We start from the raw sequence: 14,997 nt of genomic DNA on the forward strand, positions 1-14,997 counted from the left end.
TGTTTTTATTTATGTCACCTACAGCAAATTTACTTGTTGTATATATGTGTATACAGTTGTAAATAACAATAAATAAATTGTTTTTAAAAAAATTTAAATTTAATAGGACCCAAAATTTTTAACCTTAGAGATAGGAATTGCGGCGTTTGGCAGTTATCTCAGTTCAAAGTAACCTTCATAATGTGGCTAGCCAATCTGTAGAAATAAAATGGTCGGTGAGCTACCGGAGATTTACTGAACTCTTGTACAAATCTAAGTAATATAAATCTTAATTTTACCAGAGATTGGTACAACAGGGCCTTTTATATTTATTAATGATATTTCCAGTTATATTTGACTCTGTTTCAACATTTGTCAAAACTATCATAAATCTGGAGAAGTGCAATAATTTGTTTCCAGTATGCGCTGGCTGTTTACTCTATTATTCGGGTTGGAAAAAATTGGATTCATCATAGTTTCAACTACTTACCATATATTTTTATTTGTATTTACCTACCATATACCATATAGTTTTATTTAAAAACTAGAATGTAGCAAAGGAATAATAACACTAAAAAAAAATTCTCTGTATTAATTCATTTTAGGCTGGTTGTTGATTTGTTTTTAATAGTAAGAATTATTATTTCTTTTTCGAATACTCTTGTTTCCCCGATATTTTATTCTTCTGATTGAGCTTCGGATTTTCATTTCCCTCCTCTGGCTCGAAGGTAGTCATCCATGTCTTATGAAAGTAGAAAAAAAAATCACGAACTCAGTGAAGCGGTTCTCTGGAGACTAGTCAAGTCTTGGGACTGCCTCTTGAGCCGAGACCTTGTGAGGTAGATGTATCATCACGTTGTGAAATCTACTTAGTGTTAAAAACAAGACAAACAAAAAATAATTTGTAAGACATTTTCATGCTTTAGGTAATTTAGTTTTCAATACACAAATAAAAATCTAATTAGTTATAGTCATGAAATTTTATGCTCAGGTTAATAAAATAAATTATTCGTTAAGAAATAATATAACTGTAAAACATAGATTATGAGTTTGAAAAGGTGTTTTAACTCTACAATAACCCAAAAATTAGCAAGTATAAGTATTATATGACAAGACTAATACATTTATAAATTTTTTAACTTGAAAAAACGCTTCATTTTTAATAGAAAGATTAAATATTTTATCCCTATTCCCTTAACTTTAATACAGTAATAAACAGCATTTGGCGAATAAAACATAGAGCGAGACGCATCTTATTCAAAAAGCAGTACCGTCCGACTGCATTAGGTTCCTATTGTAAAAAACCCCAAGAGGAGAAAAAAGGGAGTTATCTCACCCCAATTTCTGATTACTTCAATGAAAAGAATGTATAATTAATAGTCAAAATTGATATTCTGCCAAGTATAGGTAGGGAGAATAAAAATTGGCGGCTGTTTCAAAGCGATAAAAAAAACTAATTATTCATTCGGAGCTCTATATCTTAATAAGTAAGAGTAACACAAGAAAACCTAAGAAAATGGCATTTAAAGAAGAGTAAATTTGGTAAAATATGAGCCTTATTTTCAAAAAATTATATCTCAAAAACCATTTGACGTACAGATGTCTATTAGCACTCACATTAAAGCTAGTTTAATGAGCTATAAAGTAGTTTATCTTCGTAGGAGTAATAGTTTACATGAAATTTGTTAAAATAAATTGATTTATACTTGTTCAGACAAATTTTCATTTGCCAAAATTATATTCATGTATAAATATCATAAAAACTAATACCCCTACGAAGATAAGTGTCATAAACTACTTTATAGTAAGTTAAATTTCTTTTATTTTGAGTGTTGGCAGACATGTTTGCGTCTTAAGGATCAAGAGATATATTTTTTCAAAAATCCTACATTTTATACGAACAACTATAAATTAACATATTGTGAGTTTATTTTGTTAAATATCATAAAAACTACTACTCCTACAAATATAAACTATCTTGTAGTCAATTGAACTAGCTTTAATTTGAGCGGTGGCTTTTTTGAGTTATAAGTTTTTATTGAAGTAATCAAAAATTGGGGTGAGATAACTGCCTTTTTTTTCTTCCCGGCTCTTGTACTATTAATATACTTGGCATACTAAGACTCGTTTGACAATTGCTTATTATTCTTATAATACATAAGCATTGTCATTAAATATTTTTGAAATTATATTTTTTATTTATTGATAGATATTACAATCTGCCACACAGTTGTGGGTAATAGGTACTAGTGATGAATGATCTCATACATACTAGAATCAAATAAAATAAATAAATGAATAAAAAAATAATAAATAAATAAAATTAAAAAAAAAAACTCTCTTAAAATATATACTAACAAAAGAATAAACAAAATGAACACATTTAAACTGTCTGTATGAAGAATAAATAAATAAAATAACTTAATGTTAAAATAATATAGTCTCTAGGCACTCTAATACACAATATTTACACAATCGACCTGAGGATCCCTGAGCCCACTCTATCCCCCACGTGTGAGGAGTAGTGCAGAGCTCAAAAGATCCCAGCGCATCCCTCTCACCGTATAACTGGTAGTGAGCCAGTGGAGGCTGAGCAAGTGCCCTAAAGCCGCAGACACTCAACTTGAGTGGAGAATCTGACCATTGCCTGAACTCCATCAATTAAATATTAAAATACATAATTGTAACACATGAATTTATTTTTGTTCTTATTGTTTTAGTTTCTTTTTCTTTTCCTATAATTTATTTTTTATAATATTATTAATTTTTCCTTTCTATTATTTACCTTTATGAGAGGCGTTAGCTCATTAGAAAGGCAATGGACTACTAACTCCATGGACACAGGTCCATGTGGCAGATTATTATCACTGTAACCGTGAGTCAGTTCTGTGGGTTCGGGAGCCCACGTAAAAGTAATAAATATATTATCATAAACTCATTGATGATTTTATTAGAAATATGATATAAGAGTTATGTTTGACTCTTTAAAAATCATTTAAATTAAATGTAGTTAAATATTGGAATTTTTCATGCGAACACTAATACATTAAAAATTTTATTTAACAATTCAAACCATGATATCATTTTTGAAAACATGGGTAATTTTCACCAAATTTTAGGAGATAAAATCTTTTTTTTTGCTATAATCAAAATCACATAACTGGTGTATGGTCTTAAAGGCTTGACGGTGGAAAGAGAGATATAATGTAATGATGTGTTAATAGTTGACCGTAGCTCATCAAAGATACACAAATAAACTAAACTTATTTAATTGAATGGAATATGGTCCGGGTGCGGTAAAAAAAAACCTCAAATAGTAGATAATTATACTATTTTATTGAGCCAACGTTTCGCCACACGTTGCAGGGCTTCGTCAGGGCTGTTTTGACGGCAGTCAAAAACAAAGTGAACTTATTTAGTTTGAGCTAACGCTTAACGTTTCGCTCCACATTGCAGGGCTTCATCAAGGCTATAAAAAACTTAAAATAAATCGATGTGCATGCGTGTGATCTTATAATCGTTTTTTTCATACCCATATAATCATATAATCATTTTCATATTTTGCATACCCCGAAATATAAAAACGGACTTTTATATGATAGAAATCAGACAAGTTAAAATTAATCGATACACGATCCTAAAATCGATACCATATTCATATTCTGCATATTCCAAAACATAAAAATGGACCCTTATATGTTAGAAATCGAAAAGTTAGAATGAATCGATGTGCGATTTTAAAATCTATTGCATTTTCTTTTTCTACTCGTCTGAGGATGTGTAATGGGACTTATACATTAGAAATCGAAAATGTTAAAAAATAAGTGAACTAAAAAAAAAAAAATCTAATTGTTATTCAAATAATATTGTATTCAACTAATTTTTCATTCGATTGAAATAATATTTCAAAGATTTGATTACAAAATTATTCGGATTGTTTAGTTGTATTTTTATTCGAATAAACACATATTCGTCTTTTATTAATATATTCTTGTTTGAGAGTGGCTTAGTTTATTTAAAAACAAATTTGATCCTTTTTTTCTCAACTTTATTCTTTACAAACCCAAGTTTCAAGGTTGGAAATGTAAATGAAAGAAAGAAGAGAAGTGGTTTGTAAAAGTTTTTAATTTTATAAAAAAATTTAAGAAGGAATTATATAGAAAAAGTTATATGGGACAAAGGCAATTAGTCTGCATTTTTAAGATTTTAAAAAAGAAAATCACATCAAAATGAAGGTATCCTTGAGAATGACCTGAGGGTCGAAACGTTGGAAAAGTTGTAAAGAATAAAGTTGAGAAAAAAAGGATTAAATTTGTTTTTAAATAAACATATTCGTCTCTCGTCAATCGAATAATTTTTGCCCAACTCTTTGATGACCGCACCTCCAACCATTTTCGACATACGTAAGATATAGTTACTGAAGATGAAACAAATAAAATTATTATATTGCTTATTATTATTAGTTCTATTATTGTCGAGATGTTGTTAATGTTCGATGATAGAAATCTCAATTAACAGTAACATGTTAGTTGGGCAGAGAGTGCTCACCCAGAGTTATCGAATCCTATAATCGATATCCATTAGTGCAGAAATACATCACAGCTATCGTGTTACTTATCTTGTGGTTTCGCGGAAAGAGTCGAAACCAGGAACAGAATTTAGAATAAAATATATCCATTATTATAATTTTACAGCCAAAAAGAGATATTAATGTCGCTAAAAACGGAATAGGATTGGTGAATTTGTTTCTTGTATAGATGAATACATAACTATCAGCTCCCAGCAGAGCAGCTGGGCTAAAATTAGCTATCAATGAACCATTCATAAATAAATATCGTATCCTTGACAATTTTAGCTATTAGTTTCATTTATAGCTAATTTTTGCCCAGCTATGAAATAGTTGAGTATTATTCGATTTTTTTAAACGTAGAATTATTACAAACATTTTGATCAAAATCATCGTTCATTCTCCATGAAAGACCGTGCCAATTCGCCATCTATTGCATTTTATACCATAAATATCACACTAGTAATAAAAAAAATAATATATGTAATAAGGAAAATATTTGATATAATATTGGATATTTTCTCTTACAGAAAAGAATACTTCTTATACGTTTGATTATTAGTTCCACTAAATTCACGAACGATCCATTCGCACTCAATTAATTCCAGGATTCGCCTGCCCATAAACGCGCCCGATTCTGACACGAACGGACAGTAACGACCGATGTAATCGCGATGTGAGATTGGTATTATTATCGATAGATTTGACATTTCGATGGCTGCGTGAGCTTCCTTCGATTAGCTCTTGTGTTCCATTTTCCCGTTTGAGTACTGCATGTTTGATATTTCAAGATAGCTGTTCGAACGAAAATAAAGTTATATAAGTTATTTGATCAGTGATTTTGAAACAAGTAATGTATAGATAATTTGTAAAAATATATAAATCCGTTCAAAAAATTATCCAAGAATCTTAATTTAAATTTACTTACGTCTGACATCCTAACCCACCCTAACACAGTCCTAACAACATACGCTGATGTTAACATATATACTGTCTGTAAACAACGACTCTACTAATGGATCACAAACAATACAGACTTACAGACAAATCCATTGAAGAATGGTGTCAAAACTGGAGAATCAAAATAAACCCTGACAAATCCCGCCTGATCACCTTTACTCTCCGCTGTAAACCTCTACCCTCCTGTCCTACAGTATCCTTTCTGAATACTTCACTAACGCCCGTTGAACAGATTCGATACTTGTGACTCCATCGTGACAAGAGACACTTACAATCCACATACAAGACTGAAACGACAAGAAACTGCTCGTAGATTTCGATTGCTACAACACCTACTTGATAAACTTCCCATTCACTATAAAAAAATTATTATACGATAATCAGACCAATTTCGACATATGGAATTGACCTCTGGGGCTCTACCAAAACATCCAATTCCTCCCGCATATTACGTTACAAATAAACTCATCCACAAAGACTTTAACATCCCATTCGTTGCAGATTTGGTCCAAAACAGATATGCGTCTTTTCATTCCAAACTCCTTAACCTTCCTAACCCATTAATTCTTAATCTTTCATCCTTAACAATCCCTGATAATCCTTCGAGGCGTCTGAAAAGAAGATAGCCACGGGACCTTCTAGTTTAAATTAATGTTTGAAGTACCACCAATAGGTGGTTCCTTCCCAAGATTTTCAAGTGTATATGAAACATACTACATATTTACCTATTGTATTATTTTGTACAGTTGTAAATTACATTAAATATATAATTAAAAAAAAAATTACAAAATGATTTTTGTCTTCATAGAAAAAAAATATGAAACAAAAATTTATTGATAGATAATACATAAAGAATTATCAGTCTATAATACTGCGGAGACTGGTCAGTCTATAATTCTGCAGAGACTGGTCAGTCTATAATTCTGCAGAGAATGGTCAGTCTATATCTCATGATATGAAGGCCAGGAGTTTAAGATGGATGAAGATGGGACTGTGTCTCGAAGCAATCCATCAGCACACCGATACACAACTATAAATGGCAGTATAGTAGGCAAGAGACCACGTAGAAGGCCAAAAACCAGATGGATAGACAGAATCAACAAAGATGCGAAAGATCTAGAGGAAGCAAACTGGAGAGTAGCCCAAGACAGACAGGCTTGGAGTAGGCTCGTTCGGGCGACCAAAGATCTACAAGATCTGTAAAAACAAAAAAAAAATCATAAAGACGAATAGTAGAACATTAAATAAATGAAATTGGTATTGGATTAAAAATAAAATAAGTAAAAAAAAATATTCTAGAAACTTGAAATATAATTCAATAGACAACATTGGTACAGATAGCCCATGCAAAGAAAATATTAATTCAATATTGTATTTAACTTTAAATGGTTAGCATAAAAGACCTAACAAAATAAAATAAAAAAATTGTGGAACAGCACAAGTTTGGCCGAATGGTTTCTATTGTGTTAATAGTACTTCTATAGTGTAAGTACTATGGATGGTTTCATATGAGTAACTAAAAGGTATCAAATAACTTGAATTTTGAGTTTTTAAAGTTGAATTTTAAAATGGGTCTGTACAACGCGCGGCTCACCAAAAGTTTGGCTGACTGGTTTCAATTGTGACAGTACTAACCCTAGTTTAATATGAGTTAAAACTAAGAAATATGAAATAACTCGATTGTTGAGTTTTTAAGTTGAATTTTGAAATGCGACTGCATAACGCGCGGCACAGCACAAGCTTGGTAGAAAGGTTTCTATTGTGTCTGTACTAACCCTTGTGTAATGTGATTCTTAAACTAATAGGTATGAAATAACTCGATTTTTGAATTTTTAGAGTTGAATTTTGGAATACGTCTGCAGCACAGCACAAGCTTGGTAGAAGGGTTTCTTTTGTGTCTGTACTAACCATAGTTTAGTATGAGTTAAAAACTAAGTGGTATAAAATAACTCGAAGAATGGACTTTTGTTTACGTTTTGAAACGGCCGCTTTACTATTCCTCTTGATATCTCCCTCTTGTTAATCACTCCAACTCTCGCTTTACCGTCATCCACGAGTTTCTGACAGCTGTACCTCTTCCCTTTAATTCTAATATCCCAATGATCCCTTCTATTTTTTATCTTTGCTCCCACCTTTTCCAAAAGATCACAACCAATGATTATCTGGTAGTTTCGGGGCATTTTCCCCATTACATGGACTGTAACTTTCACTCCCTTAGCACCCCAGTTACTCAGTTCCATTTCTGTTCTCCCTTTAATGCTGCAGGGCCCACCCAAAGTGATCAATTGACAATTACATACTCTGACTTGTAGTTTCCTTTCTCCACCACTCAATCTGTCAAGGGCCTCTCGGCAGACGATTGTGTTTGAGCTCCCAGTGTCCACCAGACAGCTTACTCCTCTCTTCCCTCGTATAATAGGTAGACCGCCGTGCACTCCTCTCACATGACGGTTCTCTAACGTGCGGTCGCCTCTCTGTGGGGACACTTCTCAAAACTCTCCTCTTCTTCTAGCAGTTTCTCCAGTTCTTCTCCAACTTCTCTTTACTTGCTGATCATTCTCTCGCCCAGAGTCTTCTGCTTCATTTTCTGTCTCCGAGGTCTCGGACAGTTCTGTGGCTTCACTCGCGGATCCATTCGTCCTTCGCGAGATTTTCCTCCTCCGTAATCTCTGTGCGTTTATCTCAATGGGTTCAGGTTGATTTTGCTTTTTCCGCTGATACATGTAGAGACACTGTCGGGCTATATGTCCCTCTGCCCCACATTCAAAACATCTCGTGCGCGGGCAATGCGTAAACTATATGCCCAACCTTCCCGCAACCATGACACTTGCGGTCCTCCCGCCGACCATTGTTTCTGGGTCTCGCCTAGGCCTCTATTTTCCTGGTTAATATTTCCACTGTCCTCCTTCGAATGCCTTCTCTTCATCTGCCTGAATCTGATTTAGGATATTTCTTTTTACTCGGCAGACTACCGCTGCTTTCAGTGCTTTTGCATCCTCGTTATCCAGTAGATCCTCCGATTTCTTCACTTCTATTCGCCCCATTCGGCGATCGCCCCCTTTTAACAAATGATTTAATTCTCCGGTCTCTCCGGTGAATTTTTCTAGGTCCGACACTGCCTTCCTCAGGTTCTGGGCGGTTGCCGTACGGACCTTAATCCATTCAAGCGTCGTGGCATGAAATTGCTCCAATGAAACTTATGGTAGTGGCTGAATCTGCTCTGGAGGTGGGTTACCTGCTGCTAAAGTTTGGTTGACTGCAGCTTGAGGCTGGTTGTTTTGGTTCATATTCTCCAGATTCAGAACTGCTCTTCCCACTATTCTGTTACTGGTCATAAGTCACAGAGAAGAATAAAATTTTTTTTTTCTTTTAGACTGAAAATTACGGTATCTAAAGTTCCCGGGTGTCGGCACCAGTCATCTTTTACTCAAGTGAAACTAAATATAATAGGAGAGAGAGGAGTGCGAAATTAAACGCTTGAAGTGCTCTCAAAGACTGATCTATTTGCGGAGCCTGTCCTATTCAATAGGTCAGCTGTTCTCGATCAGCTGATATGGACCTGTTACTTCGATGTCAGCTGATCAAAATTCAAACAAAAGGCAGTTTCCGACCTTGAGAGGTTTACTGGTAAGAAGGGGGAACTAAGTCACTGATCGACTGAAGGGTCGAATAGAAGCGAAGACAGCCGAAAACCTGCTCGACAGTGAGAATGCTGAGGCGTTAAGGGCAGCAGTCGTCGGTAGGGCGAAAAGGAGCATTCTCAATCAGATTCAGGTGAATGAAGAGACACCATGGAGGGTCATCAAGGTTTGACTAAAGATGGCATTTGGAGGAGTACGGTGGGCCCCAGAGGACGCATTCATGATGATAAGGGAAACCAGTATGCCGTGGAGCTCCTGGCAAGGTACTACAGAATCATTTGGTTCTGTTGTAATCCATTCTTACAATCCACCTTGGAGGTTGAAACGGCAGTGGCCTTGAGATCTTTTGTAGAAGAAAATCGAAAACAAGAGTTCTGGCAACGGCCTGATGCTCCGCTTATGTGGAGTGATTGCGGCTTTAGCGCACTCAACCTCCACTGACTTATTACCAGTGACTTTACTTAATTTTATTATGCTCATTTTATTTTCCTGTTTATATACATATAGATGTTCTTTTTTTTCACAATCCGACCAGCAAGACCGAATATCATTATTGATTCTTTCTCACAACTTTATTTTTGTTGAAAATTTTCTTATTTATTCTCTCTTATTTAGTCATACCGCAACATTAGCGGCCGATATTCTATTTATTTATTTATTTATATTTTTTTATTTTATATTTATTTACCCATTTTATTTTATTTATTATTATTATTAATTTTTGTATCAAAGTGTTATAATAAATAAAGTAAACAAAAAATAATATTGAAAATAATGAAACATTTTATGAATTAAGTCTGAGAACTATGAATTCGATACATATCACAATTCAATATATTTCTCTTTTCTACATAGTTTTTTAATATAGATAACTGGTTATTTCAAGAATCATTTTGATATTCAAAGAAAATTGTTATTTGCTAACATTCTTATAAATAAACTATTATTTTCCATCAATCATTAAATAAATAATCAAAATTATGACAAAAAAATTAAATACAACAAAACAGCTCATATAATGGTGGTTGTTGTTAAGACACAAAACAGAATATCACCTTCATTGTTCTTGTAATACCGTTTTAACGAAAAATCGAACTTAAGCAGTTGTTATTCGTTTCGAACAACAGTTGATTCGTTTTGAAAGAACGGTTGTTATCAAATGTTTGTCGTTCTTATTCCCATCCCAAGTAAGAGAGACTCTCTCTTATACTATTGTAACAACTTTGTTGGCCTAGGTCGTTAAATATGCTATTTTGTTCTGAAGTTTTCTACAGATCTATACCTTTCACAGCTTTTGAATCCAAAAAAGATTTTCGGCTGTTAGTGATTAGTGTATATACAGCTGCACTAATTTCTTGACCGAAGATACCGATATTATTGCTTTTATTTGGTGGGAAGAGATATTGACCTCTGATTCCCATAGCAATAAAATGTGCTTTTTTGTATATAAAATGTATTCCCTAAATAACCGAATGATCTCCGCCTGTGCCAACCCGCTCTTCAGATAGTACAAGAGCCGGGAAGAAAAAAAGGCAGTCACCCCAATTTTCGATTACTTCAATAAAAACTATGTATAATTACTAATCAAAATTGATGAGTCTGCCAAGTATAGGTAGGGGGATTAAAAAATGGCGGCTGTTTCATAACCTTAAAAAACCCTTGATTTTTCATTCGGAGCTCTATATCTTAAAAAATACCAATAACACTAGAAAATCTAAGAGAACATTATTTAAAGAAGAGTAAATTTGCTGAAGTATTAGCCCTAATTTACGTCCAATAGTTCTCGAGATATAGTTTTTTAAAAAGCAAAATTTCTTAAAAATTTACTGAAAGATTAGTAGTAAGTTAACTTTTGAGAAATCTATATCTCCGGAACCATCTGACGTACAGATGTCTATTAGCACTCAAATTAAAGCTAGTTTAATGGACTATAAAGTTTATGACATTTATCTTCGTAGGAATAGTAGTTTTCACGATATTTGCTAAAATAAATTGATTTATAGTTGTTCGAACAATAAGTTTGATTTACGAAAACTTTATTTCAGAAACCATTGGACGTATTGATGTCTGCCAGCGCTCAAATTAAAGCTAGTTAAATTTACTACAAAATAGTTTATTATGTTTATCTTTGTAGGAGTAGTAGTTTTTAGTAGTTATATTTGACAAAATAAACTCACAAAATGTTAATTTCTAGTATTCGTATAAAATATTGGATTTTTGAAAAAATATATCTCTGGATCCATAAGACGCACATATGTCTGCCAACACTCAAAATAAAGGAAATTTAATTTACTATAAAGTAGTTTATGACACTAATCTTTGTAGGAGTAGTAGTTTTTATGATATTCACATATGAATATAAATTTGGCAAATAAAAATATGTCGGAACAACTATAAATCTATTTGTATTTATACATAGTTGACCGCAAAGATTTAAATATAAGAAGATGGTCAGGATTTTTCAAAAAAAGAACAAATAGTTTAAAACTATTTTAATTTTCGAAGTTTTGCTCCACTTTGCAGGGCCACAGGGCTGTTCAAAGCAAACGGTTGTATTTTTTTCATTGTTTAGTTTTTCTTATCTCTTTGAAACAGCCGCCATTTTTTATTCCCCCTACCTATACTTGGCAGACTCGTCAATTTTGACTCTTAATTATACATTGTTTTCATTAAAGTAATCAAAAATTGGGTTGAGATAACTGCCTTTTTTCTCCTATTGGACTATTGTACTAAGAGATATCGCCCCTCCACCAAGACCTGGGAGGTGGCAAAGCACTGCCCCCTTAGTAGACGTCCTCGCCGAGGAAAGAACTCCGGGCTCTGTAGCTTGAAGGCACCACACCACCACCAGCCGGAATGGTCCCTCTCCATTCTTTGTTAGCCCCCAGTTATTATACCACCAGTGTATACCCGCCTTCAGCGGACTTTGTAATTAGTCTTATAATGCCATATGGCAATCAAAGATGTAATTTTTATTTTAAGTATATATTATATATTATTGTATTTTTGAATTTAAATGAAAAATAAAGAGGTTTTGAAAATAAAATAAACGAATATTATCAAAAGTCGTCTGTTTTAAGCCCTTTCACTCATATATATTTACAGAGCTCTGAGTTTTTATTTTATTTTATTTATTTATTGATATTTACAACTGTATAAAAAAATACAACCAGTAAATTTGATCATAATGACATAATGATATGATACAGGATGTAGAGAAACTACCCAGTAGTAGAACTCTAAAAACAGTTTACAATATAAGGTCACGAGGCCATCTTCTTTTCAGTCGCCTCGGAGGATTGCCAGGAATGGAAGAGGAAGCAAGGTTAGAAACGAGTGGGTTTGGGTGGTTAGGGAGTTTAGCTCTGAGTTTAAATAGGAAAATAAGCTCTTTTGTTTGATGCGTTTCTGGTGTATCTCTTTGATATCTGTGAAGTGATATCAGCGCTTCCCTTCCTCTCCGAAGTGCGAAGAACTTTAAATTTATTATCTACTTCTAAAGCGATTTTTTTTCTACTACATGGGCATTCTTCTGCTGTTTTTTTTGGGGGGGGGGTTCGTAGGAGACCTAAATTCAAATTCATCTAAGCCAGATATCAATAGTTTATTTAAAGACTATGTATCTATTCGGCTTGAAATCTAATCATTAGGAATTACTCAGTATAGTGTAGGTATGTAGAAATACGAAAATTAAACTCATATACGCAATCTTTAGTAACACTAAAATAAATACTTGTACATTATAACTATATAACACTTTGAGAGGTAAACTCTAATAGACTTTAATTTAAATGTTGCCAGCAATCCGAAAGCAGTAAGTTATTACTCCTCTACCACGCCCAGTCTATCATGAGGCATGCTTCTTTGCTTCCATTTTTTACCAGCTTAGCTTTTCCATTATACTCCTTTCAATAAGGATATAGATATGAGTAATCTGAAACAATTACAAAAAAATAATCAGCTTGTAAATTTTAAAGCATATGTTCTAAAATCCAACTTGATTGTCATTGCGCATATAAAATAGTAAAAATATATATCTTGGATAAGTTTAATATTATTTGATTTAACTACAACTTAGGATTCATTTTCTATAATAAGTATTTTTTTTTATCTAACGAATATGATGGATCTTCGGATGAATAGGACCAAATCAAGAAGTGGTTCAAAGAGTTCTTCAAACATGGGGAATAGTTTCTCGGCGTTTCATCATGAAGCAAATACGATTGCTATTAAAGAATCTTTTCCTTGCCTGATCAACGCTTGGAGGTGGTTTTCGCCATCGTACCTCCACAAAAGAAATGAAACCGTGCCACTCCTTTCTGGGTCCAGTACTCCAATGAAAAACACAATCTATGGCAGTTGTCCTTGGAGGCCTCCTGACAAATGCTATGACTCCAGACCCATCATGGCGTTGCACGAAGAAATTGACGACTTTTACAACTACATATCGCCCACAACAGAAGAGCACGCTGCGCGCAGAGCAGTCATCCGGAACATCGAATCGGTCATCATCGAGTTGTGGCCTTCCGCGAGGATCCAAGTGATCGGCTCATTCCGAACCGGTCTCTACCTTCCGAGTAGTGATATCAACCTCTTGGTGGTCGGCAGCTGGCCCCGGTTGCCTTTGAAGACACTTCAAGATGTCCTTTCGAAGAAGGGGGTCTGTGTTGAGGGAGGCTCCATTTGTGTATTCAAACGTGGGCAAGAACCAGTGCTAATCCTTACAGACAAATTATTCGATTTCAAAATACAGTTATCCTTCAGTTCGAAAGGTGGACCGCAGTTTGCAGAACTGATCAAACACTACAAGGCTAAATACCCTCCTCTAGTGAAGCTGGCGCTCGTCCTGAAGCAGTTCTTGTACCAGAGAGATCTCCAAGAAGTCATTCTCGGTGGTGTATCGTATTATGGTTTATTGATGATGATCGTCTCTTTTCTGCAACTTCACCCGAGGCTGAACGCTACCACTTCTCATGTCAACCTCGGTGTTCTGCTTATGGAGTTTTTCGAGCTATATGGTCGTAAGTTTAATTATTCATTGGCGACCATCAATACGAAGAGAGGAGGTAGCTACATTCCAAAGAATAAATTTCCTGCTAATTCGAGGAGAGCACGACAGTCATCGATGCTTTGTATTGAGGATCCTCTGAACCCTATCATTGACTTAGGATACAACTCATTGAAAGTACGAAATGCATTCACCCTCGCCTTTGCAAACCTAAACATGGCGCTGAACGGCGTTTCCGAGATCGATGACTTCCTTCCGCAAGAGAGTATTCTTGGCAGGATCGTCAGAGTGTCTCATGATTTAATCAGCCAGAGGCAGAAAATCAGGAACAATTTTCAAGTAATGTCTTCAGCAACTAATGGTTTAAATATAAATAGTGATTCAGAGTGATGACGTAATGTCTTAATACTCTTTTGCAAATTCTAAATTTAGTCTAATTCCTTATAATTTTGTTCTATATATTCTTCTTCTCATGAGATGATATAGTACAAAAAAAGTTATTTCCTCAATAGTTGGTAAGATTAATGCAACATTTTGGCACTACTACTGACGAGAATAATAACTGAAAGAGATCTATAGTTAACGGGAACAATCTTGATGACAAATATAATAATTTTTGGCAATAATATTGTCAGGAAACCACTTTGATCCTCAAATTTCCTGGATAAACTAGTCGAAAAGAGGGGTTATATGTGTAAAGTGGTACATCGCTGCCAATACATAGCAACGCCTAAACAACAACGGCGCAACGAAAAACAGATGTTTAATTTTATTTACACACTAAACCTATTCTCTCATTTCAAACTATGAGATGATAAATATCACAAAAATAATAGTTAACT

At 34.1% G+C, this 14,997-nt stretch overlaps 1 protein-coding gene and 1 pseudogene across 1 annotated transcript in view; both read left to right on the top strand.

Annotated features, from left to right (window-relative positions):
• Positions 1-14,997, top strand: part of LOC106692994 (uncharacterized) — a 112,268-nt gene that overhangs the window by 23,786 nt on the left and 73,485 nt on the right. The window lies entirely within an intron of this gene.
• On the top strand, positions 13,159-14,548 carry LOC106692995 (terminal nucleotidyltransferase 4B pseudogene; annotated as a pseudogene).

This window comes from Halyomorpha halys, unplaced genomic scaffold (assembly GCF_000696795.3).
Source record: "Halyomorpha halys isolate HHAL.00 unplaced genomic scaffold, Hhal_1.1 Scaffold82.1, whole genome shotgun sequence".
Taxonomy (NCBI): domain Eukaryota; kingdom Metazoa; phylum Arthropoda; class Insecta; order Hemiptera; family Pentatomidae; genus Halyomorpha; species Halyomorpha halys.